Source organism: Notechis scutatus, chromosome 4 (genome assembly GCF_049901735.1).
Source record: "Notechis scutatus isolate UNSWTSFEM ecotype Mainland chromosome 4, rNotScu1.2, whole genome shotgun sequence".
Taxonomy (NCBI): domain Eukaryota; kingdom Metazoa; phylum Chordata; class Lepidosauria; order Squamata; family Elapidae; genus Notechis; species Notechis scutatus.
The window spans coordinates 73,474,975-73,487,042 of record NC_142012.1 but is presented as its reverse complement, the minus strand read 5'-3'; the positions used below and the strand labels follow the sequence as shown (position 1 = coordinate 73,487,042).

The 12,068-nt window shown below is 45.1% G+C and overlaps 1 protein-coding gene across 2 annotated transcripts in view; it reads left to right on the top strand.

Annotated features, from left to right (window-relative positions):
- Positions 1 to 12,068, top strand: part of ARID5B (AT-rich interaction domain 5B) — a 138,422-nt gene that overhangs the window by 87,029 nt on the left and 39,325 nt on the right. The gene's annotated exons all lie outside the window — the stretch shown is intronic.

Sequence of the window (12,068 nt, the reverse complement as noted above, 5' to 3'; positions counted from 1 at the left end):
TTGAAACCACACTTTAAGACTTGCCACTGCCCTTAAGGTTAGTCGGTGTGCAGGCCACCATTTCCCAACCCGGCAACTTTAAGGTGTGTGACTTCAACACTCAATAGTTGGGGAACATTGGTGTAAACCGTGGCATGTCATCATGGCTACTGCAGCAGATTTTATTGGAGAAAGAAAGAACCGGGCGGCTTCCGGATAGTCAATTTCCTGGAGTCAGACATTGGGACTTTCAGTCTGAAAGTTACCCTGGGGCACTAAAAGTCTTGCCATCCCTTTGTCATTCCATCCTTGGGGGATGAAGCGGGAGAAAAGGCAGCTACCCATCATCCTGTGCCTCGGATAATGTCTGCTTGCGGAACATGCTCATCGTGACAAAGGCAGTGGAATGTCAGAGAGGCATAACCCGCATTTGGATCAAATACAATTGAAATAATGAGCATTCCTTCACCTAAATATCACTAACACTTTAAATGTTTGAGAAATTTGAAAAGCAATTTATTATAAATCTGTCCTGCCCGACTGGCTTTGTCTTGTATCTCTGGGATTATCCTGCCTTCCGGTTGGGCAGTGCAATTCACTAGAATCAAAATCATGTTTCTGAAATGTAATCCTTTTCTTTCTTTTGTGAGTTCACAGAGATTTGCAACAAAATCAATTATTTAACTATTGCAAACATGCAGCCCATTTTCAATCCAATTCCAGTGCTAAAGATTACATTCCAGAAATAGTTGCAGGAAACCTTAGTGGAACAGTAATACAAAGAAATTAAAATGTTTTTTTAAAGCATTCTTTAAAAAAGATAGCAGCCTACCAGACGTCTTTCTAAGACAAAGTGTCTTTTACCAGCAGAGAAGTGAGCTGGTCCTCCTTGGAGATATTTCCAGAACCAAGCCTCCAAATAGGAAGAAAAAACCCTTTTTAAAAATGAATTTTGGGGCCGTATATAATGAAGTCAACAGCAGGACTCAGTAAGGGTGAGAAGGCGAGACTCTGGCAGGCATGATTAATGATCATGAATAGGCTATTTTAAGAAAAATGTTCTCTTTAAGAAAAGATACTCTCACGTTATCGTAGGATGTTTGTTTTTTATTTTTTCACCGATTCATTAAGTTACATTTTTAATTTCAATACAATGCCTTTTGCCAAGAAGATAATCAAATGAAAATGTCTTCTGCAACCCCTTTATTTGCATGGCCGCGTAAAGACTGTGAAACAGTTTATTATTATAAAATTAGTGTGGCAAAGCACGGGACGAGCTGGGATTACAGCCAAATTAAACAGAAAATGAATCGCAACAGAAGATTTCCAGCGCATGGCACTGAGAACTAGTCCTAGGATGGAGAATTGTCTGCTGCTTTTTCAGTCCCATTGTTGTTTTCATTGTTAGTGCAGTTGCAGCCCAGCTATAACACAGGAACATAGTTAACTCAGGTTCTATAAACAAAGCGTGTCTGGCAGGGAGGAGGCCCCAAAGAGCTCAGAAAAATGAAATCTAGTCCTGAACCCTGAACGCTTTTCAGGGAGGGAGGGAGGGATGCCGGCAGTTCATTTTTACTCTTTTTTTAAAAATGACATTTTGAATCATTACCTATAAAAGCACTCTATGCCTGTTTTCATTGCAGAGTATTATTTTGCAATTAGGATAAAAGCATTATTTATAAAAGTTCTACAATGTTATATGGCAGTACCTTTAAAGTTGCAGGTCAATCCCTTTTATAAAAGCACTGTATTGATTGGTGGAGGGGAGGGGGGAAATCGCTCCCTGAATTTTCTAACTTCCTACTTTACAGGCAAGGGATGGAAATGATGGCATTATAAACAAGCATGTAGCTCAGAATTCAGAGGGTATCTTGGGCCAAATGGTGACTTCATTGAATGCAGCTGAGCCAGTTCTGGGTCACTCACAGGTTGTGCTCATAAGGAACAATCCACATCACTGCCATTCATTTTCCTGATACGTGTGAACAGGTTGCGGCATAAGGGTCACCTAAACCAGGGGTCTTCAAACTTGGCAACTTTTAAGACTTGTGGACTTCAACTCCCAGAATTCTCCAGCCAGCTATGAGCCAGCTTTGAGAATTCTGGGAGTTGAAGTCCACAAGTCTTAAAGTTGCCAAGTTTTGGGACCCCTGGCCTAAACTAAGAGAACCCCGTTTGCTAATTAGTTGCCGGCATTGCAAACCTACTTCAGTAAATGACAGGGATGACCTTCACAGTCTCTTCATTAAGAAGGAAGTACATGGATATTGAAATAATACGGGTGTAAATACAGGTAGAATAATCAGCTGGGGCAATTGGTTGAAAGAAGAATTGGTGGCAAAGAAAACAAATGATGCAACTGCAGGGTAGAAACAGCAGGCAAGCATATCATGGGTAGCATTTTTAAAGAGCTTCTTGTTTCCTTTAAGCAAGTCATATTTCAGGGGTGCTGATGATGCCACAAGAAGAAGCGAATTGTGACTTGTGCCACAAAAGCTGCACTTTAAAACAGAAGTGGGAGGGGGGATGCTGTCATCCTTCCTTTGGTGTTAAGAGGCCATTTTGGGGGGGGGGCAAAGGGCAACCAAAATTGGCCAGCTTCAAAACGAAGTCCAGCCAAAAGGAATGACTGGAAACTTTAGTGAGGTGGGAATGGAAAATGCTTTGGGGGTGTTCTTCCCCTCCTTCAGATGTGCTTTTACTGCTTCATTTAATGTCAGATTCGTTTATTTGCATTTTAGGTATGGGTCTTGACTCAGATAAAATCTCCTAGTCATCTTTTAATAAAGTTGTTTTGAAGAATTAGATAATTAAAATAAATGTATGTTTTCAGGCTGTTGAAATACTTTTAAAAATATACATGAGAAGTGGGGGAAGGTAGAAAAATTATGTGCTGCCAGGGGTTAATTCGGTCTTTGTGCACGCTATTAAGTTGCAGAGACAAATTAGCTGCTTTTTCAGAAACAAAAACTGTATTTCTTGCCCATATTAGGGAATTTTACAGATCCCAATTCTCCCTTGAACCACACAATCATTTTGTGTCTGTGGCCATCCAGAGCTGCTTTGGGTTAAGAATGGACTTTCTGCAGGAAGTAAATGCAGCAATTTCTCTTGAAAAGTTTGTGAATGTAATAATAGGCACTCTTTGCGTATTTTTTTTTAATGGATAAAAAGAAGCCAGGGTGAAATGATACAAGGGATGTTAAGGGACCGTCTATGTCCCTGGGGTACCTTTGCTCACATAAGCTGCATCCTTCCGTCCTGGGAGAGTCATTAAGCCCTCCTACTTTGAGCCACAAGGAAGCCTCCGGAGGAACCACGTTCACCAGGCCTGTCCTTTCTCTCTGCCCGCTTTGGATCTAGTATCTTGTGAAAAAGATCCCACCAGCTTTTTCTGCTTGAAAATTTCCCATTTTCATAGAGGGGATGACAGTGACCTGCCTCGGAGGGGATCCTGGCAGGAACCTGGTGAGGTTGATCCTGGTGAGAAGCAGAACCCACCCGATCTTGGCACCAGATCTCTGGAGCACATGGATGGCTTCGTCTTTCTCATGACCAGATTATGACACAGCTCACCAAGGGCTCCGCCATATTTTGTGTCCTGGGGAGGACGACTGAGGGGTTTCTTCCTCCCCTCATGCCATCATAATCAGGCGAAGCCCCCCATCATTGGTGCTTCCTTCCGCGGTTGATTGAGATGGGAATATAAGGACCTTTCCTTTCTTCTCTTTTGTTTTATAGCAGAAGTCTCCAAACTTGGCAGCTTTAAGACTTGTGGACTTCAACTCCCAGAATTCTCCAGCCAGCATAGCTTCTGGGAGTTGAAGTCCACAAGTCTTAAAGCTGCCAAGTTTGGGGCCCTGTGTTTTATTCATTCTTTTCATTCTGATAGCAATAATGAAAATGGGGCATACAAGGGTGGCTCCTCAACAGACTTTTCCAGAAACTTAACTGTCCCTGGAAAAATCTGCCTGCAGGAGAGGATGGCAGAACTCCTCCTCTACTGTAAAAAGGGCAGATGAGGGCTTCTCCTTGTCTCATAACCAACCCACAAACCCAGCATGTAACAGCATTGCCAAAAAGGCATTAAGAGTTGTAAATCTAATCTTATGAGGCTCCTCCTCCGGAAATATTGAGTTGCTAACTTAGAGCATACAAAACATTTGCTAGATCCATACTCGAATACAGCTCATCAGTCTGGAATCCGCACTGTATATCAGACATTAATACAATTGAGCGAGTCCAGAAGTATTTCACGAGAAGAGTACTCCACTCCTCTGCTCGCAACAGAATACCCTATATCAGGGGTCCCCAACCACCGGGCCCCGGACCGATACCGGTCCGTGGAACATTTTCTACCGGGCCGCCGGTTTGCTGGGCGCTACCATCTTGTTTTGATGAGAAAGTGCTTCCGGTGAGCTTTTCCGGTTGGAAAGCGGCGTTTGGGTCCTGAAGGAATCCTCGCGCCTTAGTTTCATCGAACGGGGGTGGTGGCTTCAAACAAAACTAAGGCGCAAGGATTCTTTCATCACCCAAGGCAAGGCGAGCCGAGCGACCGTCCCGAAGCCCATCGATAAAGGTACAAAGGAGGAGTTGAAGGTGGCGGGGAGAAGCGGGGGACAGCTGGCTGGCCGGTCGCTTGGCTCGCCTTGCCATGCATGCTGATGCCGGTACCGGGCCATGAATCATTTTGTGATGCCGGTACCGGGCCGTGGCACAAAAAAGGTTGGGGGCCACTGCCCTATATCACCAGGTTTGAAATTTGGGGCTTGGGCAACCTTGAACTACGCCGCCTACGGTTAGACTTAAGCGTAGCGCACAAAATTATCTGCTACAATGTCCTACCAGTCAATGACTACTTCAGCTTCAACTACAACAATACAAAAGAATACAACAGGTACAAACTCAATGTAAACCACTCCAAACTTGATTGCAGAAAGTATGACTTCAGCAACAGAGTGGTCAATGCCTGGAATGCACTACCTAACTCTTTTGTTACATCCTCAAACCCCCACTTCTTTAACCTCAAACTATCCACTATTGACCTCACCCCATTCCTTTAGAAGTCTGTAAGGGGCGTGCATAAGCGCACCATCATGCCTACTGTCCCTGTGCTATTGTCCCCAATTATTCGTACCTATTTCCTGTATTCTTACTCATGTTTATACTTATACCTATTGTCTTGTAAGCGACTGACAAATAAAAATAAATAAATGTCAAGGAAACATGAGTTCAGTAGAGACTTGCTACCGTTCTGTGCACACCCTTTTCTTGAACTATTACCATTTGGCAGACGATACAGAATATTAAAAACCAGCACAAATAGGCTGAAAAACAGCTTCTATCCCAGGGCAGTAGGTCTTTTGAATTCTGCTGTATAGTGCAGTGTTGGTGCGGTGTCGGGGGTTTTCGGTTCAATGTATGGAGGGTGAAGGATGTGTGTTTTGTGTTTATTTTCCTGGTCATGCTGTGCACTGAAGATGGCGTTTGATTTCGTTGTACGAGGTGCAAGGACATAAACTAAAACAAGGAGGTATTTTATCTCTGACAGTGGAAGCTGTGCCACTGTTTCCCCACATTTCAAAATGGACCGGCTGAGGAAAGCTTTAGTGCAGGGGTCTCCAACCTTGGCAACTTTAAGACTTGTGGACTTCAACTCCCAGAATTCCTCAGCCAGCAAAGCTTAAAGTTGCCAAGGTTGGAGACCCCTGCTTTAGTGGGAGAATATATAGGAGAGTGAGTGAGTGAGTGTGTGTGTTTGTTTGTGTGTGTGTGTGTGTGTGTGTTTCAACACCGAGTGTGCCTTTTCCGACCCCTTTGCAAGAATGAATGGGACGGGAGCGTTTCCCGTGCAGTTCGTCTCCCTGAGTGGGCCGCTAGAGGGCGACCAGAGGTTTGCTTCGAAGAAACACATCTGGCTGCTTGAATAACATGCTGAAGGGTTTCAAACTCGGCCAAGAAGATTGATTTTCTTTGCCTCCTGTACATTTTTAATACACACGTGACGCGCAGCTCTTTGCTGACAGAGGACGGTCGTCCAACTGGAGGAGAAATAGGCGAAAAGTGGGGAGAGGAAAGCGGCTTTTGCCCATATAAGGGGATTCCCCCCGGCTTCCTTCTGGGTTAGATAACGACCAAGTGACAATCGGTCATGAGGCAATAATAACGCCGCTGCGACGCTTGCAATGGGCAATCGTATGTGGGGCGGCGGCGGCGGGCAGCGGCTCTGCCAACAGGCACAAACGGTGCGAGCCTTACAGTTAGATCAGGGGAAGAAATAATGGGGAAACAACAAGCCAGCCCCGTAATGATGACATGTTGGCTTAATCTCTCCGGCTCCGTACAAATCAGTATTTGATTACTCCCTCCCCCCCCCCAGGAATATTGCATAACTCTCGCCCTTTCTGAAATATGGCTGGTATGCAAGGAGCCATTTTATTGCTTAGAGATGTTTTCCATGCTGACTCGGCATTTATAGGAAGGCTCCTATCCCCCCTCTCTCTGTGTGTGTTTCCCTGCACGGGCATTTTTCCTTCCTCTGCGAAGGATGCTGCTGATGGGGTGGGGGTCAGGGACCCCCAATTTGAGCCACACACACATGCACACACACACACACACACACACACACTCCTGCAAGGGAGGGTGCCTTGTCCAGTGCTGAGATTCAAAAAAAATTTACAATCGGTTCTGTGGGCAAGGGTTGGTGGGCTTGTGGCAGGGGAAGGATATACTGCAAAATCCCCCTTCCCTCCCCACCCCCACTAACCTTTTTTCCAGCTCCATTCTCCTGCGCAGGGCAACCAAAGAAGACCCAGCCGATCAGCTGGGACTCAATGGGAGGCAGAGAAGAGATGGGGCGGGGTCAGTCAGAGGTGGCATTTGCCGGTTCTCTGAACTACTCAAAATTTCCGCTACCAGGTCTCCAGAACTGGTCAGAACCAGCTGAAGACCACCTCTGATCTTGGTCTCTGCTTAACTTTGATCCTCAGAGATATTGATGTGAATGAGGAGAGTCACGACCTCCATTTCACCACAAATGGTAGCTAAATGGAAATATGTAGGATGGCCTGCCTTTTCACAAGAGAGTTTGGGCACGTAGCAGAGAGCAGGCTTTGACCAGGCTGCTTTCCTGGCCATTATATGCATGAGTGTGCAAGAGGGTTGTGATGGGTGGATGCTTTAAAAAAAAAAATAGAAACAGGCACATTCACATTTCACAGTAAATTCTGACCCAAACCTTGTTCCAAGGAAACAAACACCAAACAGAGGGAACAGCAAAACCTTTTAATGATTTTTTACGAATTCCGTTCCTCCACGGTTAAAAGGCTGTTTCAAATTAATTGTCTCTGATAAGAATGAGCCTTGCCAAGGTTGTGCAAGGCTACCAAGAATACTAGATAAAGTTGCTAAGAAATAGTTCAAACACAGAGTCCCCAAACACCAACCAAGGCTTGAGTGCAAAAACTTCTTTGCTTCCTGCAAAGCACTCCGGTTTCTCAGCTGGCTTTTATTCTCTTAAGGGAGGGGCCATCACCTTGCAGCCTTACTCCCGAGTTACCTGTGCTGCTGCAGCTCTGTGAGCAGCTCTGCGCGCCCCGGGCACAGGCTCCTCAGGGGCTTCTTCATCACTGCTGCCAGCCTCCACAATCTCCGAAGGCAGCACTCCACTCCCTGATGGTCCTGGCCCCATCCCTGCATCACACACAGGCCCATCATCTGAGTCCTCGCTCTCCAAGACTCAGCCATCCGCACTTGCTGCCGGCAAACCACAACAATTCTCCTACAGACCCCCAAAAAATGAATGACTTTACAGGGAGCCCAGGAATCCTATTCTGATGACTCAGCATTGATCTGTAATGATAGAATGAGTGGATGTGCTGGTATTAGTAAAGGCAGACTCTGAAACAAGGGAGCTTGTATGGCCCCATCAGGACGCATCTATTATCTAGGAACACATTGGTTCATTTATGTGCAATTATGTGCAGCATTAAGGGCTGTGGTGGAAATGGTGTGACCGCAGCAAAGACAGATGTAATTCCTTCTTGCTATAGTTGCTTCAGTCTGACTAGTAAAAGAGGAGAAAAACGGGAGAGAATAATAGGAGATAGGTACAGATACAGATAATCAGAGTTGGAACGGACCTTGTAGGTCATCTAGCCCAAGCGGGAGACCCTACACCATTTCTGACAAATGGCAGTCCAATCTCTTCTTGAAAGTCTCAAGTGATGGCACTCCCACAACTTCCGAGGGCAACTTCTGTTCCATTGGTTGATTGTTCTCCCTGTCAGAAAGTTTCTCCTTATTTCCAGGTTAAATCTGTCCCTGTTCGGTTTCCATCCATTATTCCTTCAGGTGCTTTAGAAAATAGCTTGACCCCTTCCTCCTCCCTGTGGCAGCCCCTCAAATATTGGAAGACTGCTATCATGTCTCCCCTGGTCCTTCTCTTTACTGGACTAGCCAAGCCCAGTTCCTGTAACCCAGGGGTGTCCAACCTTTCACCTTCCCTGGGCCACATTAGAAGATGAAAATTTGTTTTGGGCACACATATAATAAATTATTATAAAATAATTATATTATAAAATTATATAATAAATTATAAATTATTTTTATTATAAATTATAAATTATTTATTAAAAATTATTTATTTTTTATTAATTTTCCGGCCAAATTTTGCGGGGTGGGGGGGCGGCGGCGGGCAGAAGCGGCGGCGGCGGCGGGCAAAAGCGGCGGCAGAAGCAGCGGCGGCGGCGGGGGGGGGGGCAGCGGCGGCGGCAGAAGCGGCGGGGGCAGAAGCGGCAGCGGCAGTGGCGGGGGCAGAAGCGGCGGGGTGGCGGGGCGGCGGCGGTGTCAGAAGCGGCGGTGGCGGGGGCAGAAGCAGCAAAGGCGGCGCCCGCCTTTTCTGTTGCTGCTTGGCGTGGCGCTCGTCTCGCCCCGCCTCGCGCCTGCCTCTCCTCCTCCTCGCTGGCTCTTGCCAGAAGGTTGGGGTGGGCACTGGGCCGCATTACGAGGCGACCTGGGCCACATGCGGCCCGTGGGCCGCGGGTTGGACAAGCCTGCTGTAACCGTTCTTCATATATTTTAGCCTCCAGTCCCCTAATCATCCTGGTTGCTCTTCTCTGTACTCTTTCTAGAGTCTCAACATCTTTTTTATAATGTGGTGACCAAAACTGGATGCAGTTTAGTCTAGGTGTGGCCTTACTCAGGCTTTATAGAATGGTATTAGTACCTCCCTTGATCTCGATTGTATCCCTCTGTTAATGCAATTTAGGATTGCATTAGCTTTTTTGGCTGCTGCTGCACACTGCTGGCTCATATTTAGCTGGTTGTCCACTAAGACTCCAAGATCCCTCTCACAGTTACTGCTCTTGAGCCTGGTTTCACCCAGTCTGTATGTGTACTTTTGGTTTTTCTTGCCTACGTGGAGGACTTTACTTTTCTCTACATTGAATTTCATTTTGTTAGATACAGCCCAGTGTTCTAGTCTGTCAAGATCCATCTGGATCTTGAGCCTATCTTCTTGGGTGTTAGCTATTCCTGCCAGCTTAGTATCATCTGCAAATTTGGTAAGTTCCCCTTCTATTCCCTCATCTAAGTTGTTAATGAAGATATTAAAGAGTACTGGGCCTAAGACGGAACCTTGTGGCACCCCACTGCTTACTTCCCTCCATGTAGACTTAGACCCATTAAGGACTACTCGTTGAGTATGGTTTGTCAGCCAGTTGCAAGTCCATCTAGTGGTGATGCTATCTATTCCACTTTTTTCTAGCTTTCTAAAAAGTAGGTTGTGGTCTACTTTGTCGAATGCCTTGCTGAAATCTAAATATATTATGTCCACAGTATTTTGCTGGTCTACTAATTTAGTCACTGTGTTGAAGAATGAAATAAGATTGGTTTGGCATCATCTGTTTTTAACAAACCCGTGCTGACTGCTAGTTATTACTTTACTTGTTTCTAGATGTTGACAGATCTGTTTTTTTATTATCTTTTCCAGTATCTTCCCGGGTATTGATGTTAGGCTGATTGGTCTATAGTTTCCTGGGTCTGTTTTTTTTCCCTTTTTTGAAGATGGGAACCACATCAGCTCTTTTCCAGTCCTCTGGTAGTTCCCCGGTGCTCCAGGATTTTTGAAAGATATGGCGCAGTGGTTCTGAGATGACCTCTGCCAGCTCCTTTAAAACTCTGGGATGTAATCCATCAGGCCCCGGTGATTTGTTTTCATCAAGATCAGACAGGTGTTCTCTTACTACTTTTTTTTTTCTTATTTTAACTTTTATTTCTGGTCTTAGGTCATAGGTCATTGGTCTTTACAAGGTGAAGAGAGGGGATGCCTATATTCATTGATCCTAAAGAAGTTGAAGAATAGTACAATTATTTACTATGTTGACATGGATACATGCATGAGAGCCGGAGTAGTGAAGGGGAAGGTTTTGGACTAGCAGTGGGAGAAGCAGGTTGCAACCCTCTCCTAGGACTGAAGTCAGCTGGGTGACTTTCAGTAGTTCCTCCCTGCTCACCCTAGAAGTTAAAAAATAATAATCTAACTCATATCAGATCACCATGATAGGAATAGCAATAGCACTTAGACTTATATACCACTTCACAGTGATTTACAGACCTCTCTAAGCGGTTTACAGAGTCAACCTATTGCCCCGCAACAATCTGGGTCCTCATTTTACCCACCTCGGAAGGATGGAAGGTTGAGTCAACCTGGAGCCGGTCAGGATCAAACTCCGCGAGTGAGCAGTGGGTTAGCCTGCTATAACTGCATTTTAACCACTGCCCAACTACAGCTCTATCATAAGATTCTGATCCATCCCCTTCAGGGAAGAGGCCATCTTTCTGCAGCGGATTGATCTGCCATGATTATTATGATGGTGACTGCAAAATAAAAAATGGAAAGCTGAAACACAGGATTACTGACTTTCAGGTTGTGGGATCCCTTGTAATCCTGCTCCTCTCCCAAGGACATTCACTCTCCCAAACCCAACGTTAAGTGGGGTCCCTCAGAGGTCCCTGCAGGTGGCAACCTTTATCCTTCTCTGATTAGATACTATTACTTCTTAAAAAGCTTTTTTTCAGTTTGCTTTTCTTTGGTACACTCTGGAGATAATCTGGCTGACCTGATGTCCTTGATTTAAAAAACAAAACAAAACAACATTGGTGTATTAACACTCATTAATTCATTCATTCTTGGAAAAAGAGTTTAAGAAAATACAAAGTATTCTTCATCCTGAACTCTTCCACTGCAAATATCTTTAGCAAGAAGTGGGCCACTGTCAAATGTTTTTGTGTAAGAGTTTCACTATGAACACTATAAATACATGGAACTATAAATATTTTCTTATCAATGATTTATTTTTCTAGCCAAGGGAAGTGTTAGTCACTTAGGAGCAATAAGTAAACATACGCAGCCGTTTAGGGAATGGAAATGTTGCTTTAATGTCAGCCTGTCTTTTGCTAGTCAGTGAAATTCCACGGTCCTTGATGATTCATTGAGACACTTTTAATTATTCATCTGATATGGTACAATTTAAAATCACATTGTGTCATACCCAGAGTATGAAGTTTCTAGAGAAGATATTTCCCTCCAAACTCCTCAACAACAAAAAAATTGCACGTTACTGCCGTGGTACTTGTCTGCTCTTTAGAAAAGTGGCCTTTTTTTGCTGCTTAATTTGGGGTTTGTTTGCCTGAAATGAGACGTAAGGTGGGGCCGGTGTGTGTTTTCCCTCCAGACCAGACGGGCTCCATTGCTCCATTTAAGTTTTTAATTCTTTCCCCCAAATTCCTGCTGGGAACCATCTCTGCTTCATTCTGCTCAACAGGAGTTTGCCCCCTTTTTGCAGGCCCAGCCGGAAGTTTTAGCGCAATGAATCCGGGGTGCCCTTGGAGCCGAGGCCCTCTCTCTGGAGGGAGACAGTACCAAGGCTGTCCTCTCCTCTTCTTCTCCTCCCTTCTTTCCTTTTTGGAGGATCTCTGTGTGCTCAGGCCAGGAGGTCAGCACAGCAGACCCATCATAATGCAATCCTGGGCTCCATTTGCAAAGGAGGGACTGTGAGCTGCAGCCGGGGTACACATCCCTCCCTCTG